Below are 19,801 nucleotides of genomic sequence, written 5' to 3' on the forward strand. Positions count from 1 at the left end.
CGCTCCACATATTTGATCTGTTCCACCTTTGTACTTGATTAGTTGAATCAGGTGTGCTGGTGGTGGAACAGATCAAATATGTGGAGTGGCTGGGGGTCCCCGAGGACAGGTTTGAGAACCACTGGCCTAGGTGGTAGTTGGCTAGGAGTCACCTCAGGATTGGCTGTACACGTGTGTTAGACGATGAAGGAGAGGACGGCACTCTAAAGTATTCAGATGAACCCCATCTGGGTTAGGGCCCCTAGCCACCCGACACTAGGACACTAACGATGCTCCACTGTATGTCTACATTCTTATCAACTCCCATTTCTGCCCCCATTGTTGATGACAAGACTCGTTTCTCACGATCTGGTAACAAAACAACAATTCTCGGACTGTAGGTGGTTATTTTTGTTATGACATCTCATTCTTGGATAGGTTACACAAAGTTGGTCAAAACCACACCACACCAGCTCGGATGCCTGGCTGTTTGTGCCTTCGACGCCACAACAATGTCTTGTTTCTATAAGGTGGTTGTTGTGGACGAACTAGAGAGGCATGAGGGAAAGGAATTTGCTTCAGGAAAAACCCCTGACTGTTTATGAAAGGTTCCTATGAACGTTACCAGTCTGTTGTATGGAGTATGTGAGATGGAACAACATGTAGTAACATGTCATCTGTTTGTCCAATGTGCTGAAGATGAAGGGTCTTAGCCATGACATGTGGGTTTACATTGACTTAGCTGCAGCATACGTGTGTTGATCATGAATGTAAGAGATCAATATTATTGATTATTGTCTGATTGCCCTGTCACCCTGGACTCTCTCAGCTCAATAAAAACTCAGAGCAGTAGGTCTCCACACGCTGCCTACTGAAGCTGGAACAACACACATGACGACTCTGTCTATTTACACACAAGCCCACACACACTTTTCGAGTTGACGGGAGACGTAAGATAACTCATTTCAATCTAGTTAGGCCGATCGTAATCTTCAACACTGTACTCGGAAGTAGCCTACACTGTACTCATGTGAACAGTGACTATATAACCTCAGCTGTCAGGTAATGAGAGGAAAGCTAGTTATTTTGCAAGTTATTTCCTGGGTGAGTATCCTGCTGATGAGAGAATAGATCTAGCATCGGTTTGATAATGTAGTCGTGTGTGTGTGTGCATGTGTGCGTCTGTATGGTTTATTTGTCCAGGGGATACACACACCAGCTCTGGCCACAAGGCTGATACCATCCATATGGTACTCAGGTATTTGCTCTCTTGTCACATTCTGCAGCTCTGATGGCTCTCTCTGTCAGAAGCAGGTGTAGTATTGGGCGAAGGCACAGGGGTCGATCCCAAATTTGATCTCAGCGACCCAAAACATGGCTGCAACACACATACACAGCTGAGCTCACTTTATCTGTGTGTGTAAGTCATGATAGAGAAGCATAGAGATGGTGGAACTGTGCATGAATGCATCCTATACTTCCTGATTGGGACAGCAACAATAGGCATTAACTGATTGAAGAGTGGTGGGTAGAAGTTGATTGCACCACTAATTAAGGTAATTGGTGTGGACTGTAAGCTATAGAACAAGGCCCACACTAAAACAGAGTAGTTAAGTGTGTACAGCTAGGAAGGAAGGTGAGATAGAGGGAGATGAGAAGAGAGGAAGGAGGGGGGGGAAGAAGAGGAGGGTAGAAGGTATAGTAGCCTACTGATATAGCAGAACTACTATGATGTCATTAGTGTGTGTTGGTATTTTGTCAGTAAATGAGCTAGGGCCATGTCAAGAAAAGCTACAGGGTTGGCTACAAGGTTTTGGGTGAAACTTTTTACCCTCCACAGTCTGTGTGAAGGATGACCCAGTAGGCCGTGAAAGGAGTCTACAAACATAGTATTGCGCAATTCTTCACGAATATTGATCTCTCCTTATGACTTATGACCTCATCATCTTACATGGCCATCTTTTCACTCTAGATCTTTGCTGTGATGATTAATAACACCGATGACCTTTTGAACAGGCTTTTTATTGCAGTAATCATGTCATGACCACACTCTGCTTTATGACTAAAATGTAAATACTGTAGTCATGTGACTTGGCTGATGACTGAGGGAGGTACAGAGTAAACCAATGTATCCTCTCTCGGTTAGCCAGAGTCTAGGTGATAACCTGCAGACAATCAGACAATGGCCTTTAGGAAAAGCAGGTTTAGGGAGAATAGTAACCAGTTCCCTTTCACAGATCGAGGTGCAGAGTGATGTCTCACTCAATCACTCCCTCTAGTCTCTCTCTCTCTCACACACACACACACACACACACAGACATACATACACACACACTCGTCAGACAGCACCTGTTCAAACAGGGAGTGTTAATGAGCCCTGTGTGTGTGTGTGTGTGTGTGCGCACACATGTTTGTTTGGCCCTGCCTCTTCCCGTCTGTGGCGTGGCCAGCTTCAGCTTGCCCACAGTGCCTCTGGTGATGCTCCCTGTGACAGCCTGACTGACAGCAGAGGGGGGGCCTGGATGTTAGATGCCCAAACATGCCATTGATATGAACTATAACAATGTACTCTTATTGAGCTGATAGGTAGAAATGATGGTGTCTACTGTGATAACTGAAGGTTAGTGTGTGTGTGTGTGTGTGTGTGTGTGTGTGTGTGTGTGTGTGTGTGTGTGTGTGAGAGATGTCCCTCACTCTTCCGGCATGTCTCTGTGTATCTCTAGGTTTGTACAAGCTCTCTCCCCAGCAAATCTCAACAGGCTCTTCTAATGTAAACTATTTAGTCTGGGCCTGAGCGCTGTTGCCCCATTCAGTGTGTGCGTGCGTTGGTGGTGGAGTGCTCTGGGGCTCTCAATAGTCTAAAGTACAGCTATCAGTCCATTAAACAAATAACATGATTAATCTTTATGTGTGAATCTAATGTGTGAAGATGTTTTTTTTCCGCCTTATTTTTCACCCTGCAATTTAGTTGGTCACATGTTCTAAACATTCCTAGACAAGAAACCCATTTGAAACCAACACCCTGGAGCAGTTCATTACTGCCTCAAATAATAGTAATAATAATAGTGTTATCAGTATTATAATGTGTTATCTAGCTAGATACAGTATATGACATGGCTAACATTATTCATCACAATGTGTCCTTGTGTGGTAAGTTTAAACATGTCCCCGCCCCTATATTTCATACTTTTTATCCAAAATTATGATAATAATAATAATAATAATAATAATAATTGATTTCATTTAAAAGCACCTTTCTCAGACACTACAAAAACCAAAAAAAGATAAAACTATATTCAACTATAGGGAATAGTGCCACATGGACTAGGATCCATGCCATGCTGCAGGAAGACGAGTCTTCACAGATGGGTCTTGAGTCTGGTCTTGAATGTATTGAAAGTATCAGAGCATCAGATGGCTGGTGGGAGGGGGTTCCACAGCTTGGGTGCAGCAACGGAAAAAGTTTGGGTGACTTTGAAAAGTGTGCTTCGCCTAGCGCGGGGTATGGTGAGGAGGTCAGTGTCGGAGGATCGGAGACCACGTGCAGGGGTGTAGGAGTGGAGTAGCTCAGTTAGGTAGGCAGGAGCCAGGCCATGGAGTGCCTTAAAGGTGAGGAGGAGGACAGTGAAGGAGATTCTATATTTTATGGGGAACCAGTGAAGTTGTTGCCAGGGTTTAGGGTGGGTGAGGATCCCAGCAGCTGAGTTTTGGACATATTGTAGCTGATTCAGGGACTTGGGTCTCAACAATAAACCTGTTTTTTAGGCTTTTGATCACCCACAATATCTCACATAGAGGCATTTAAAATATATGTCTTGGGTTTATACAGCGTTTTGTTACTAACTGTTAAATAAACAAAACTTTCATTATACATCACTGTTCTATCTTGCTAGACAACCTCCTTAGAAAAGCAAAAACGCTAGATGGACAAATCTATATGTATGCAGACATGTTTGAGAGGGAGGGGTGGGTGGAGGGCAGGGTGAAAAACAGAAAATATTCATGCCTTTTTCAATGTACATAATCTTCTATACTGGAATAAAAATAAAAATAAATATTTTTTTTTTTTATTCATAAATATGACGCCGGCTGACATCTCAACATTTCAGCCATTAGGCGGTGGCAGGTGAAGTGAGATTATGAGCTCATACACCACTTGTAACCAGTAGCCTATATAATGATGGACATATTATCAAGAGAACCTATACCAAAAATTGCAGGACACAAAATGGCATGAAGAGTCTGGACATCGCCCCAGCCAGGCTGCTTCTCCCCTAGCTACTATCACTAGCACTGGAGGACGTGTATTATCTCATAATTGGCATTTTTAGGGATTATCTTTGACACAACATGTGTGGCTGTTGCAGAGGAGCATCAACGGCATGGTTACCTTATGGCTTCCCCCGCCCGGGGCTAGTGTAGTGGGAAGAGGCTTTTCCACAGGAATCCCGATGGCAAACGTTTCTCTAGTCTAGTGGATGGCTGTGGTAGGAAAGTATGCTGGCCACCATGCTTCGCTTTTGAGGCCTATCAAGTGCGCCAGAAGAACTAGTATGTAGGCCTACTTGACATTTAAGGGACTTGAGTTTAGAACAGCACTTGATCACATGACTGAGCATAATTTGTACTTGGTATAATATATAATATATATATATTAATGTTATATTAAAAATAATATATTATATTATTATCTTATGCTCTAGGTAGAGCGCAGGAACGCATTTTGGAACACAGCCTATGTCTTAGTTCAGGCGAAGCGGCTTCGCGCTAGAATGACAATACCTGGCATTTTGATATTGTATGCAATTATCCCCACCCACTCTTTAGCGGAAACAAATTGGGGCCCTCATAGTAGTCTAAAGCATTCTCTTCTCCCCTCATCCGTAATGATTCACTTTTACCTGTGAGGTTCTTTTAGATCAACGCAGATCACTTTGCAAATTCAGGTATGCTGGAGATATCAAATTAAGGATCAGATGCACTTTTCCAGGCATTTCCCAGGCCTACTGTATCTAGAGAAACAATGAGAGTGAGTGAGAATAGGAAAGTAGCAGACACTGAAGCTGACAGAACCCGGTGAACCGTTGTATTTTGGCTACATGAACTGTGGTTTGAGTATGTTTGATTATACCTTTCAATAACTATAATCATGCACTTAACCTATTATCAGCCGTTCAAGGATGTTTGGCTTAATGATAAGTGTTGTCACTAATTGTGATGACTAATAAAGAACACTTGGCACTCCCACTGTACTCACAGAACAATGATGACTCCAGTTGGATTCTCACATGGGCTAATGATGTGGGAACTAAGTGTCATGAGAAGAGGACAGGAGAGAGTTGGGAACAAAAAGGGGGAGAGTGACCAGATGATTAAAAAGAGATGGGAAGGGAAAGAGGAAAGGGGGAAAGAGAAGATGAGATGATGCAACAGAGTGACACATAGTTTTGGCACAGGTCTGTAAGCACTGTAGAGGCTAGGTATTTACCCTGTGTGTGTGTGTGTGTGTGTGTTTGCCTGTGTTTGCCTGTGCGTGTGTGTGTGTGTTTGCCTGTGCGTATGCGTGTGCATGTGTGTGTGTGTGTGTGTGTGTGTTTGTGTGTGTGTATGTGTGCGTGTGCGCGTCTGTGTGTGTGTGTGTGTGTGTTTGTGTGTGTATGTGAGTAAATGAGCTTCAAATAAAGCCAGACATAATGACCTTGGAATGGAGATAACATTCAGCATGAGGGGAGAGGAGGTAAAGAAAGGAGGAGAGGAGAGATCTGCACGCAGACTAGCAGAGCCCTTAAGCTACCTTCCCTCTCTCTGTTCATCTCTCTCTCTCTCTCTCTCTAACACGCACACACATTCTCTAGTGTAACAGACCCACACATGGTGATGAAGGCTTCATGGACACACACACTCCTCTGTGTCCTGGTGTAAGCGCCTGTTTTGGGAAACTCAAGCCTCGGGTCAGAGCCCCCCACAGCGCACACCTGTGGAGGTGGCCGGTGAACACACACACACACACACACACACACACACACCACCCCCAGGCACATGCTCTCACTTGGGGTGCTGAGGAATTTGACCACTTAAACTGTTCTGCTCATCGAAATGCTACTACACTCTCTCTATTTATTTATCTCTCGCGCGTGCATGCACTCTCTCTGTGCCTCCCCCCGCCTCCCACACACACACACACACACACGTACAGTTCGGTCCGGAAATATTTGGACAGTGACACAATTTCCATAATTTGGGTTCTGTACGCCACCACAATGGATATGAAATGAAACAATTGAGATGCAATAGGAGTGCAGACTTTCAGCTTTAATTCAAGGGGTTGAACAAAAATATTGTATGAAACAAAAATTCGGTCAGAGCCCAGATATGTATGGACCTAACTGTGCACATTTTCTCTGTCTTTCTCTTTTTAGATCATGACTTACTCACCTACTCAACATGAATTAGAGGGTGTAACTAAATTACAACATCCATATCCACTCCTCTCTTTGTGCCAATGCCCTGACTCTGGAGGTAATGAATGAGGTGCGATCACACACAGACACACGTGCACACTTTCTTAAATTGTGGTCCCACGCTCCGAGGGGTGCTTCTGGATGGAGGAGCTGTTGCTAATCCACCTTCCTGCCTCACTCACTCCCACACTGAGGAAGAGGGGGAGAGAAGAGAGAAAGTTGTTGAGACTGAGGAGAAGGGTAGATGTGGGGGGGGGGGGGGACTTGAAAAGATGGTATGGGAGAGCAGGGGAGAGCTTGCTTGTCGTTGCCAGTTGCCGTTTGTGTGTGTGTGTGTGTGTGTGTGTGTGTTTGTAATGTATTGTTACTTATTGTCTGCCCTGCTGTAAGGTTGTCCGATATACAGATGTTTTCCCCCTTTGTAATATCTATCTGTACAGTACAAACGTGGGCCTGTAGTATTCAAACACTTTTTAAAATTAATTTGACTCTCTAGTCTATTTAGAATATCACTTTTAAAATCAGTGCAACTGTCGAGACACACAGTGAGGATAATATTGGAATTACAGATTAATAATGTTATGAGTCCGATATTGTAGTCACCAATATACAATATTCAATAATCGACCTAGCTATCTTGTGATGTGGAAGTGACCACTCTATGTTCATATATGTTTACTTCCCAATGCAAATCTTGACACTTGGATGAAGTGTTTATGCAAATATAGATTTAGGAAAAGTACAACGGCTTTTGGAAGTGTATTGTGTCACACAGATGGTGTGTGAACAAAGCCTTGCATTGTTTATCTCTTGCATAAGTATATCTTACAGCGCTACTACTGTGAATGGAGAAATGGGGGATACATACATGGAATATTGTCATTGGTTATTCTTTAAGGAAACATATAGTGACATTTCTTTCTTCAGGAAATGGATGGTAAACAACAGCTTTGTAATCAACTCCTTACTCACAGTGAAACACATACTGTACATAACACACAGTAGCAGCAAAGAACATATCTGATACCTAGACCATGAGTGAATAAGAGGTGTGTATGAAGATGGTATCTTTTGTTTTGATCGTGTTTGATTCCCATTATTGACAACATGAGCTGGTTCGACAGCAGTAAAATGCTCAGAGACGAATGGTGTTTCTGAGAACAGACCCTCAGCCTACAGCCCCAAAACCTCTCTGCACCCCAGCCTGGAACACAAGAATGATTATGAGCAGGCTCTTTAGTCCAGTCCTCCCTGTGTGTAAGTGTGACAGTGAATTTTGTTCTTTTCTTAGTGAATTAAGATGTGGAGGAGAAAGACCTGTCATCTCTACAGAACGCAAGTAAGAAGGCTCATTTTTCTCACCACGGGAGATATAGGATTGTGATTAACACACACATGCGCACGCACACACAGGCACCCGTGCACACACAAATGAACGTACACACCCCAGTGGAACAAAGTTGTGGAACGACAGGACACAGCTGGCTTATATGTGTGTCTGGCAGCGATGTGAAACCTAGACAGGAGAAAACAGAGAGAGACAGAGTGAGTGAGTGTGTGTGTTTGAAACAGGATACTTCACACTCTTCAGCCAATAAAAGAACATCATGCTAGGTTTGCTGTGAATAGACGGCTTCCCCAATAAATCCAGCTGTTTATAGTGAGACACCACTGCTAATGGCCCCCAGCCAGGAGGGTACAGTGAAGAGAGAGAGAGAGAGAGAGAGAGAGAGAGAGAGAGAGAGAGAGAGAGAGAGAGAGAGAGAGAGAGAGAGAGAGAGAGAGAGAGAGAGAGAGAGAGAGAGAGAGAGAGAGAGAGAGAGGGGCCTGAATAGTCCTGTTAATAATCTCGTTTCATTGATTGTACTCCAGGTTTGCTAATCCTGTCTCCAATTAGCTTTTGTAGAAGTCATTAGCCTAGGGGTTCACATACTGTTTCCAACCTACACTGTGAATGTTTGAATGATGTATTCAAAATGGACAACACCAATACTATAATGTGTGTGTTATTAATTAAAATATATTGCGTTTGTTCATTATTGTAACTTAGATGAAGATCAGACCATAAGACAAATGTATACATAAATGCAGGTAATTCCAAAGGGTTCACTTATGTTTTTCTTGCCATTGTATTGCCTGAGGGTTTATCGCAGTAGGATCACTAGCTGACTCTTATATGGTTCTTTCATCATCAAAGGTAACAACACCAACACACCTCCCTTCCCATCCCCTGGGCGTGCGAGGGTTAAGACAGGGTCTGGTGAAAAGTAACATTCTTGTGGATGAGTGCAGGTGTCCAGCATTCTCTCTTTCTACCGCCTAACCTTTCTTTCAATCCCTCCACACCCCCTCCCTCTTTTTTTTTACCCTTTTCTCCCTCCATCTTGGCTGTTGTGACAATTCCTTCAAAAGCTAAACAAGGTCATAAAATCTCCTGACAAGCCTTTCGGTAAGCAACTGCAACGCAAAATGCACCTGTGTGTGTGTGTGTGCATGTGTGTGTGTGTGTGCTTGTGTGTGTGCATGCATGCATGCCTGTGTGTGAATGTGTCTGACTGAGCGCAGTCAGGGACACAGAGAGGAACTGCACTTTGAACTTGAGCTTTCAAAGGAACACTGTCTTCCTCTCCTGTCAATTATGCTTAACTGTATGGCTGCAGGCACTAGTCAACTTAGCGTGGGAAGGGCTGGTATAATGAATGAGCCTATGGAGTTGACCTACTCGGAACTCTGATGATGTATCATCTCAGAGTGTTTAGCAGAAACCACGAGTTACAGTGATAACATGATACAGTATCTTTCATTGTGTTAATCATTATTAATTTGTTGATATAAAAGCTTGAATACAAAGTGGTTTCCCAAAGAGTAGAAATTAACTAGCCTTTAAACTGTCTTGGAATCCTTTTTCAGATGAAACAGTGAATAGCTGGCCTGCAGTAGATTATACAGTACACTCAGACATCGTATGAATTTCTTGGACACTTGTTATCACTTCATGTCCTAAAATGTACAATAGCAGCTTTATCTCCGGCACTCCTCTCCTGCAAAGAGCATTGGAGAGGAACACTTAGTAACCCCTCTAACTCACTCTGATATGTGCTATCCCCTGTGTGTGTGTGTGTGTGTGTGTGTGTGTGTATGTGTGAATGCATGCGTGTGTGTGTGGTGCGTGTGTGTGTGTGTGTGTGTGTGTGTGTGCGTGCGTGCGTGCGTGCGTGCGTGGTGTGTGCGTGCATCCGTGCATGCGTGTCCCCCCCCTACGTGACCAGACCTCCTGAGAGACAGCTTCAGTTCAAGGCCAGGCTATGGTGGTCTGTCTCTGGGTGTGGCTTCTACAGTCCTCTGGACGCAGCGGAGACCAGCAAGAGACCCTAGTGGAGAGAGGCTGTAGTAGGACCTACAGACAGCAGAAGAGAAGGAAAGACAGATGGACTGAATGACGAATAGGATGAAATTTAGAAATGAAATTAGGAGAGATTAGATGACTGTAAATGTTTTTGGTCGCACTTTTTGTGTTCTAGAGTAATGCAATGGGTGTTGTTTTACTACCTGCTGGATTATGAATGTTTTAGATGAATTGTATTTAAATGTATAGCACACATACTGTATACTCTCTGTAACAGGTGCAGTACTACGGTAAACTTTATAGTACACCTTTTTCTGGTGAATCAAATTCTTACACCTTTGTTTTCAAGTATGTTGTCCAACCTGCAATGCATATTGATGGTTAAAATTACTATGTTTAGTGTGTCATTATGAAACAAATGGTGGATTGAACTTTTCAAAGGATACAGTTTTGGGCGGTGTTTTGAAAAGTGAAATACTGTTTCAAGAAATGTTCTCAAGCAATGGAGAAAAACTGTGACTATCTCTGGTAAGCTCTCAGTCAGTGAATATGGCTTCTATAGAGAGAGGGAGTAGAGTCAGTTAATATGGCTTTTATAGAGAGAGGGAGTAGAGTCAGTTAATATGGATTCTATAGAGAGAGGGAGTAGAGTCAGTTAATATAGCTTCTATAGAGAGAGGGAGTAGAGTCAGTTAATATGGCTTTTATAGAGAGAGGGAGTAGAGTCAGTTAATATGGCTTCTATAGAGAGAGGGAGTAGAGTCAGTTAATATGGCCTTTATAGAGAGAGGGAGTAGAGTCAGTTAATATGGCTTTTATAGAGAGAGGGAGTAGAGTCAGTTAATATGGCTTTTATAGAGAGAGGGAGTAGAGTCAGTTAATATGGCTTTTATAGAGAGAGGGAGTAGAGTCAGTTAATATGGCTTCTATAGAGAGAGGGAGTAGAGTCAGTTAATATGGCTTTTATAGAGAGAGGGAGTAGAGTCAGTTAATATGGCTTCTATAGAGAGAGGGAGTAGAGTCAGTTAATATGGCTTCTATAGAGAGAGGGAGTAGAGTCAGTTAATATGGCTTTTATAGAGAGAGGGAGTAGAGTCAGTTAATATGGCTTTTATAGAGAGAGGGAGTAGAGTCAGTTAATATGGCTTTTATAGAGAGAGGGAGTAGAGTCAGTTAATATGGCTTTTATAGAGAGAGGGAGTAGAGTCAGTTAATATGGCTTTCATAGAGAGAGGGAGTAGAGTCAGTTAATATGGCTTCTATAGAGAGAGGGAGTAGAGTCAGTTAATATGGCTTTTATAGAGAGAGGGAGTAGAGTCAGTTAATATGGCTTTTATAGAGAGAGGGAGTAGAGTCAGTTAATATGGCTTTTATAGAGAGAGGGAGTAGAGGGTGTACACATAGATTGGTGAGGAAGGAGAAGGACTGTCTCTCCTACACCTGAGAGAGAGACTCTCTCGTGAGGAGGAGGGAGGAGGAAGCTATTAAGCAGTCATGAGAGGGTGCTCAAGTCGAGCCTGAGTAGTTTCTCAACTGATAGTAGATGTCTCTCTGTGTCAGAGCTCCTCAATGCTCCCCTTGTTTCTGCTTATCAGCACTAATTAAAACATTTAAATTCCTCTGGCCGCACTCTCGGGCTGGAGGAGTGTGTGTGTGTGTGTGTGTGTGTGTGTGTGTGTGTGTGTGTGTGTGTGTGTTTGAGTGTGTATGTGGGAGAGATGGGAGTTGAGAGCAGTTGGAGGGGAAATGTAACAGGTTGGGGGATATCAGTCCATTTAGCTGTCCATCTATGGATAGGAGAGCTCACAAATATTCTCCCTTGTCTGCCAAGAGACAGTCTGTTCCCACACACACACACACACACACACACACACACACACACACACACACACACACACACACACACAGCCATTATGTCTAAGGAGAGGGAAATTACACATTTTGATAGTAGTGTGTTCTTTGACAGTAAGGCATTTGTGTAAGTGTAGCCATATCTGCTTGGGTTGAGAATCCGTCACTGACCTTACTTCTAATTTCTGTATCTGTAACCTAACCCTATATCAGCCACACATAATTAATGAGAGTTAAAGGTTGGAGATTGTGTGTGTGTGTGTGTGTGTGTGTGTGTGTGTGTGTGTGTGTGTGTGTGTGTGTGTGCGTGCGTGCGTGCGTGCGTGCATGCGTGTGTGTCTGTGTCTGTGTCTGTGTGTGTGTGTGTGTGTGTGTGTGTGTGTGTGTGTGTCTGTGTCTGTGTCTGTGTGTGTGAGTGTGTGTGTCTGTGTCTGTGTCTGTGTGTGTGTGTGTCCATTTCTGTGAATGCTGTGTCCATTTATGTTGCAGTTATCCTATAAAATATTTCTCCAGATACTGTCTCGGTTTCAATCATTACATGTGACCAGGCTTACTTTCCTCATGATCTAATGGAATGGTATCTAATCACACTGTAGGTCCATTGGTCTGGTGATAACTTACCCTCATCTCTCCATCCCCTGGGTGGGCTCATTTCTCAGGTTGACCTTTCTAATCCTCTCCATGGCCCCTCCCAGCGCTTTAGGAAACATAGAGCTAGGATGAGCAGATCTGTCAATCCCTGTAACCACAATACCGTGGAAACCACCATGATAGAATTACAGGTTCTTATAGAAAGGGAGTGGTTTTTTTCCCATGAATTTATATAAATGTAAAGAACACCCTCAATATCTTTAAGATTTGTGGCAGATTATTAGATCAAAGCTGTAGTGTGAAAATGCCATTTTGCTAATACCACAAACGTGTTTTTTTCATATTAATATCTAATTTGTATTTGCTACATCAACACTGGTTGATTCTTCACTGATTGAGATGATATCTTATGATTGTATGGAATGGAAAGCATCAGGCTGACTTACAATGTAATTCTATTTACAAAGAAAAGTCATTGGGGGGAAAGTGTGCTTGTCTGTGATGGATACTACATTTCAAGGGGGAGTTGATGTCTTATGGTTTGACTGTAAATGTTTACATTCCTACATGCAGTGATGCTATCTGCTAATAGTTTCTGGAACAGGCCAAAAGAGTCCTCTGGGTGGGATTATTTGTGGTGTGTGTGTGTGTGCGTGTATGTGTGTGTGTGTGTGTGTGTGTGTGTGTGTGTGTGTGTGTGCGTGTGTGTGCGTGCGTGCGTGTGCATGCGTGTGTGTGTGTGTGTGTGTGTGTGAATGTGTGTGTGTGTGTGTGTGTGTGTGTGTGAATGCGTGTGTGTGTGTGTGTGTGTGTGTGGTGTGTGTGTGTGTGTGTGTGTGTGTGTGTGAATGTGTGTGTGTGTGTGTGTGTGTGTGAATGCGTGTGTCTGTGTGTGTGTGTGTGTGTGTGTGTGTGTGTGCGTGTGCGCGTGCGTGTGCTTGTGCGTGTGTGTGCCCTAATGTGGCTAGAAGACAGGGTCACAGGGAAACAGCTCTCTCTTTAAACAGAGGTATTAACCATGACCCATCTCCTTCCTGAGTCCTGGCCTGTATCTGCCCTGGGCCAACGCATTAACATCACACACACACACACACACACACACACACACACACACACATCTTTACCAAACGTCAATGCCATGTGAGATCTTTAATGGAAAGATTCATTCACATGGTAGTCATGGTGACAGTTGTTGTATACAAATGATCTAGTCTTTGCTTTACAGAGCTAGAACCTAGAAAAAAAGAATGACTATTGCAGAAGGCCTATGAGGAAACGTGTATGTCATTTCACCTTTTCATTTGTGTGAGATTCCTGTGTCAATGAGCCTGGCTCTTAGGGGAGCACCCTGGCACAGCACAGACTGGCGTAGGCAGGGTGAGGACTGCCGTTCAAGTGTATCACAATGTTACCTTGTCCTAACTTTAGTGCATTCCTCACAACTAATAGTGGCATTATTGTAGCAAAGACACCAAAGACAACAAAGGATTAGTGTTTTCCACAGCGATTAATACATCCATCACCGCATGTCAATGGCCTTTCTTCTGTTATGATCAGGAGGCATTGACGGTCTAGACATTTTGTTGAAACAGGCAGTAGTCGACTGCAGCTTTCTCTGTCTCTGTCTGTCTGTCTGTCTCTCTCTCCCCTCCTCTCTCCCTCTCCTTTACGAGCCTATTCACGCCGGGCTGCGGTGAAGCGTGAAGACGAAGCCTGACTCGCTCTCAGAGGGAATGTTTACATACTTGTGCATTACATATTTATACATAAACACAGACACTCACTAGCTCACTCAGGTCTTTTTTTCTTTTTTTTTCACCGACACAGAGAGTGGGTACAGGGATTGGACTTTAAACAGCTTAATCAGAGGAGGGTTAGGGTAGGGAGACGGATAGCTGAGGTTGAAGGGTGGGCTGCAGATCCTGGGGTTGGAAGTGAAGGAGCTTCAGAAGGGAGGGGACATTTTTGTGGAATGAAATGCAGCTTCTCTCTCTGCAGGATGAAGGTGAGGTGAGGCACTGTGGGGGGTAATAATAATAATAATAATAATAATAACAATAACAACAACAATAACAACAACAACAATATCAAGAAGAAGAAGAAGAAGAAGACGACGAGGAAGAAATAGAAGAAGAAGAAGACGACGAGGAAGAAGAAGAAGAAGAAGAAGAAGAAGAAGACGACGACGAGGAAGAAATAGAAGAAGAAGAAATAGAAGAAGAAGAAGAAGAAGAAGAAGAAGAAAAAGAGGGAGCGAGGGTAGAGGGAGCAACCCAGTTTCATGGTTGTTGCACTCAAATAAATGGGCTGAAGAGCGACTGTATTGGGAGCTCGCTGTCAGTCAGCATATGGAAACAGCATGTTTCATGTTTTAGACATCCATTAAAATCTGCAACAAACTGTTTCTTTAAGGCTGGGTCCAAAATAAAGATGCTGGCGAGTTTAGCTGGAACTATTTAGCCAATGTTTTTCAATGTTAACCTATGATAGTGCCAATAAAGTGCCAATCAATACAAGTCATTTTCCAGGACTGTGACCTATAGATGAGGTACTCTGTGTAAATGTCAATAAATGGGACATAACGATGATGGATGTCATCGTTAGTCACATGGCGGTCATAAAGTACTCTTCCCCAGAATACTGTTGCGTACAATACCAACCACTGACAGCTTTAAGTAGTTAGCGTCATCTGAGGGAGATTAATGAAGATTGGGCAGCTGTCAGTGTGGGGCATAAAGTGAGTCTCTGCTCTGCTCAGGCCAAACAGGTTGTTGTGGTTGTAGTGCAGGCCCGGGGTGGCTAATCGGGAGGATCTGGAGTTTTCCCGGTGGGCCGGTCTGGTTTTGGGCCGGTTTGGGCCGGTTTTCAGTCATGGTAGTACTTGCAAGCCGATACCGTTCTGGGCGGCTGGGCCGGTACCATTCTGGGCCGATACCATATAAATAGGGTGACCAGATGTCACGGGGCCGGTGTCCATCTAAGCGCCGCAACAAAGCACTGACATGTTCAGTTGCAGCAGAACGTCTTCAGCCTATCAGGAAACAGCATTCATGTTCCCATAGCAACGGCCGCACGTGGATATAGGGAGCTGGCTGAATGTGCGAACCACCCGCTGACTCAAAGGGCTCGTAAAGTGAAACTTATTGTGTCAACAATATCTAGTATCAAGTACCCACTCGATATAACAAACAACAGTTTAACAATCACTAAATACTTATAATTTGTGGATTGGATTCACTGTTCTCGTTTGGCTACTGGTAAGTGACCACTTTACTTGTAAACATACTTTTGTCTTAGGATGTGTTCAAAATCCAGGACTGTGTGTTCATCTTTATGTGTTTTTAGCATGTTCATGTTCCCTCAGCATGTTGTGTGATGTTATAAAAACGTAGTTAGACGTTCGTAGCGATGTACCACTGTTAGCCGCTAGCTGTTAACAGCGTTTGTTGCTGCAGCAGAGTGATTTTTCTCCCAGTCTCTGTCTGAGGTGCACCAACATTCAACATACTCATCCTAAAAAAAAAACTGATTTCAAAAGCATTTGAAAGCTTACAATCTGTAGTTTCAGGCTATGTAAAACACTGAAAAATGACTTGGGCAATTGGGCAATTGGTTTATCCTTAACCAGCTGTTATCACTGTCATTGTCTGAATGAGTGCAGAGTTGTGTTTTATGTTTTCGTCTAGTGTGTGCGCGCGTTAGCCTTGACAGCTATGTCAATGCATTTGTGTTGCAAATGGGAGGCAAGTTAGCTAACTAGATAGCCTACATACTCAATCATCTACAGGCCTAACACTGTCAGGCTACTTTTCTTTATTAATATAGTAAATTAATACTGCACTTTGACTTCACTTTCTGCTCCATACAGATACTTTATTGTGAGGTTCACATTCAAATAAAATATATATAAGTTTTTATCTGCATAGTCTATTATTGGATGCTACTGAATAAACCAAACAGAATAGGAAACAGAATGGAAATGCATATATATTTAAACAATTGGATAGACATAGCTCTCAACTCGGCCAGGGGAAGCGGAAGCTACTAGGGGCACCTAAAGTTCGGTCCGGGCCTGTTGAGAGGGTGTCCCACATTGTCCCACACAAACATACTCCTTGTCCCACATTTGGTTTGTTGGGACCTGGTTACCCTAGTGGTGTCCAGCAAGGGATTGCTGCTATCACAGTAGAAGGCACAGGTGAGCTGTTGTACCAGTGTGGGAACAATGAAGCAAACCCATGACATAGCATCCTGTAAATGTAGAGAAGACTGTAGAGAACAGTTAGTCCGCTATTACAGACTAAAATACCAAGGTTGTAATTACATGATTTGAATATACTGTAATCGGTTGTGAACTAAAGTGGGCCGGTCTGAGGCATGAAACTCCAGAGCTGAAAATGAGTCCCACTCCGACCCTGGTGTAGTGGACGGTGTGACCTCAGTGTTTGTGGAGCATCTCAGTCATCAATAACAATTGTCTGTGCTGCATGCATAGACTTAGAATTAATTCCGCTTTCATAGGCTCAAACGCTCAAAAGGCATTCAGCTCAAAAGGCATGGGTGTAAGAAGTGAAGGGAAACTGAATAACTGTCCACTCAGGACCTGAGTGGACAGTTATTCAGTTTCCCTTCACATCTCTCAGGATATGTCCTGAGGTCTTGTTTCTTTCCTATATGGTCATTTAGCAGTCCATTTTATTCAACTTCTCACTGCGTCAGTTGAGAAACCACAGATAAACGATAGGCCTAATACAGACCAGATACAGACCAGATACCATGCAGATTTGATTTGGATATTGTTGTCAGAACGCTATAATCACTTCTACCACGGTTGTCTACTACTCTGTGGTGAGGGTGTAGTCTTTTCAGCATATGATTAATGTGTTCTGTCCTGTACAGCCTGGACCTGATGCAACACCGCCACGGTCTATTGACCGTCTCTGACTCATGCAGTGGCGCTGGGAGGTGCAGGAGTAAAGAGGCTACTTTTATAGCCAAAATACGCTACCCAAAACTCAACCCAGTAATCTTATTATTACATGTAATGCTTATTGTTGCTGATTGTATTTGTAAACTATTACACGTGTTGAATTTGTAGAAATGTTAATGCCATGTGAGTTAAAGGTTTTCTTTGGACATCTTCAGGATCTAAAGGCAATGGTGTTACGTATCCTGCTGCACAGAAGTGTAGACCCACATCTTTTCCCATTAATTGTTCACTAGGCCTATATGAGAAGTACTTTCTATTGATGTGTCCATTGTTATGTTTCCTTTTAAATCGTGCCTGTTTGAATGGATAAAACAAACATCATATTGAGGACAATAATAAAACAATTAGGGCTGTATCCACTGTCAAAACAACGGATTTAACGGATTATGAGATCGCTGTCTGCTGTTTACCTATAGCTTTTGATCAGAAATGACATGTCAAAATGGTAATAATGACACATTGTGTCCTATGATGTGATATTCGGGATTAAAATAAGTAGCCTTTAACCTTTATTAACCAGGTAGCCTTACTTGTGTTAAAGAAGGTATGTGAAGGCCGATTGTTAGATATGCTTATAAATACAAATATGAAAATGTAATAATAACTATAATATATTATTATTATTATGGTTTTTTTCTTCTTGTAGACTAGCCTATTGCATCACTTTATCAAAGGCCTAGGTTAGGCCACTAGTCATTTCTAGCCTAATATGGATACTCTTAATAACTTGAGACTAACCTGAATTCGATCATATGTAAAACAAATTAATTTAATATCTGCCGGAAAACAAATAAAAACAGATGTATGCTACATCTGTATAGCCTACATGTTGTTAGACACAGCCAATAATAGAACCACTTACACATCGGGACTATGTCAGCGGCATCTTACCAAATGAATTTTGTCCATCAAAAAGAAACAGTAACAATTTGGTGATTGGCTACAATTAATCTCAATACAGATCGTTCAAATGAATTGATTAGACAGTCGTTCCCGTTCTCACTTGCGCAGAAGTTTGAACAGTGTTATTTGTTCATTGTATTTCAATAATGCATTTAATATCCTGTTTTGGACAGACTGCCCTCAGTTGTAATGAAGATAATCTCAAGATGGTGAAATTGTAACAGTTATGTGTGTTCATGACATTTCGTGAGTTTAGAATGATAAGGTTCTATCCCCGTTTAGGGCAGTTCAGAGATATTGAGCATCAACGTGTTGACATTCCATTATGTTTTGTGAGATGGAACCTTTGTATTTTATGAATTAATAACTCAAAAATGTCAACATTTTAAAAATAACACCACACAGGCATTAATAAACACCTAATGGATCAGATTATGTAAAAAAACTCAATTTTGACAAAAATGGCGATAGAACCTTATAATTCTAACGTCACGATTTAGCCTCTCTTCGTTTCCAGTATAGGCCTGCCCTACACTGGGTGGAAACAAGAAAAACATGAGAAGAAAACTCAATATTTCGTGGACCTGTGTTTTAATTTGTTCTCTCTTGCAAATTCACGATCCTCTATTGCATTTCTAGCACGAAATAATGCAATGAAAATATCGAGCTGTCGAAATGCATCAGAATGTCCACTTTGACAAATCACCGGAAATTAGTTTAAAAACGGGCCCAAACCAGAGTGGATGAAAATAAAATCATTTGAGTCAGTCATTGGATAATTCTTCTGAAATTCTATTATATCTGATCATTGTTTTATAGGCCTAGCCAAGCCCGGATTATCCATATATTGCATCGGGTGAACGCCATGGGGCACCAGCCAATGGGGGGGCACCAAATTATTCGGACAATGAATAGACCTTTAAAATATTTTGGGCACATTTTTAAAATATAGGCTATATTTACTGGAAGACATCCACACAGTCTAGCTATATTTCGTTGATATAAATAGAAGCTGTTCTGTTGTTTGTATATGGTCAAAATGTTGCAGGGTAATTCAAAACAACAAAACAACAATTTCATAGGCCTACATAATACATAACCTAAACCATGTCGATGCATAGTCGTGCATAGAATGTGGCTAAACAAGACCAAATCAGTTCTGCAAAGTTAGCACTGCACAGGCACAGTGACTCAAAATGTTCAATGTGCATGTAGTCAGTCACTCCAGAGAATACAAGTATTTACACAAACGCTTCGAAAAGCTTGGAACCAATTTATATACAGTGTAGTCTTATGAGAAGGCCATTGGAGGTTAATGCATGCCCCCACATAATGCATAACTGTTGGAGAGCCAGGGATGCAAGCAGTACATGTAGGGGTAGTATTGGTATGCCTGGTACAAAGGCAGGCCTGCGGGGTTGGGTGGGTCGTCTGTAGCTCGGTACTGGTTCTGGTTGTCTCTCACCAGCACTTTCACTGCCACTTTCTTGGCCACGGTGGTGCTTGCATGGGTATAGCTACTGCAGGCGACTAGCTCGACCGCCATTTGCCGTCGTTTGGTTTTATATCTCCGGTTCTGGAACCAGATCTTCACCTGTGTCTCGGTGAGTTTGAGGGTCCCGGCCAGGTCCGCGCGTTCGGGGCCGGACAGGTACCGCTGCACGGTGAACCGGCGCTCCA

The 19,801-nt window shown here is 42.7% G+C and overlaps 1 protein-coding gene across 1 annotated transcript in view; it reads left to right on the forward strand.

Annotated features, from left to right (window-relative positions):
- The window catches only part of slc25a28 (solute carrier family 25 member 28), a 15,342-nt gene extending 14,492 nt beyond the window's left edge, over nt 1-850 (forward strand). Inside the window, exon 4 of the mRNA XM_080530542.1 lies at nt 1-850. This exon is cut by the window's left edge and continues 1,658 nt beyond it. The gene's annotated coding sequence lies outside the window, so the exon portion shown is untranslated.
- The last annotated feature ends 18,951 nt before the right edge of the window (nt 851-19,801 follow it).

This window comes from Nansenia antarctica, assembly GCF_963989245.1.
Source record: "Nansenia antarctica genome assembly, chromosome: 1".
In the NCBI taxonomy this organism is placed as follows: domain Eukaryota; kingdom Metazoa; phylum Chordata; class Actinopteri; order Argentiniformes; family Microstomatidae; genus Nansenia; species Nansenia antarctica.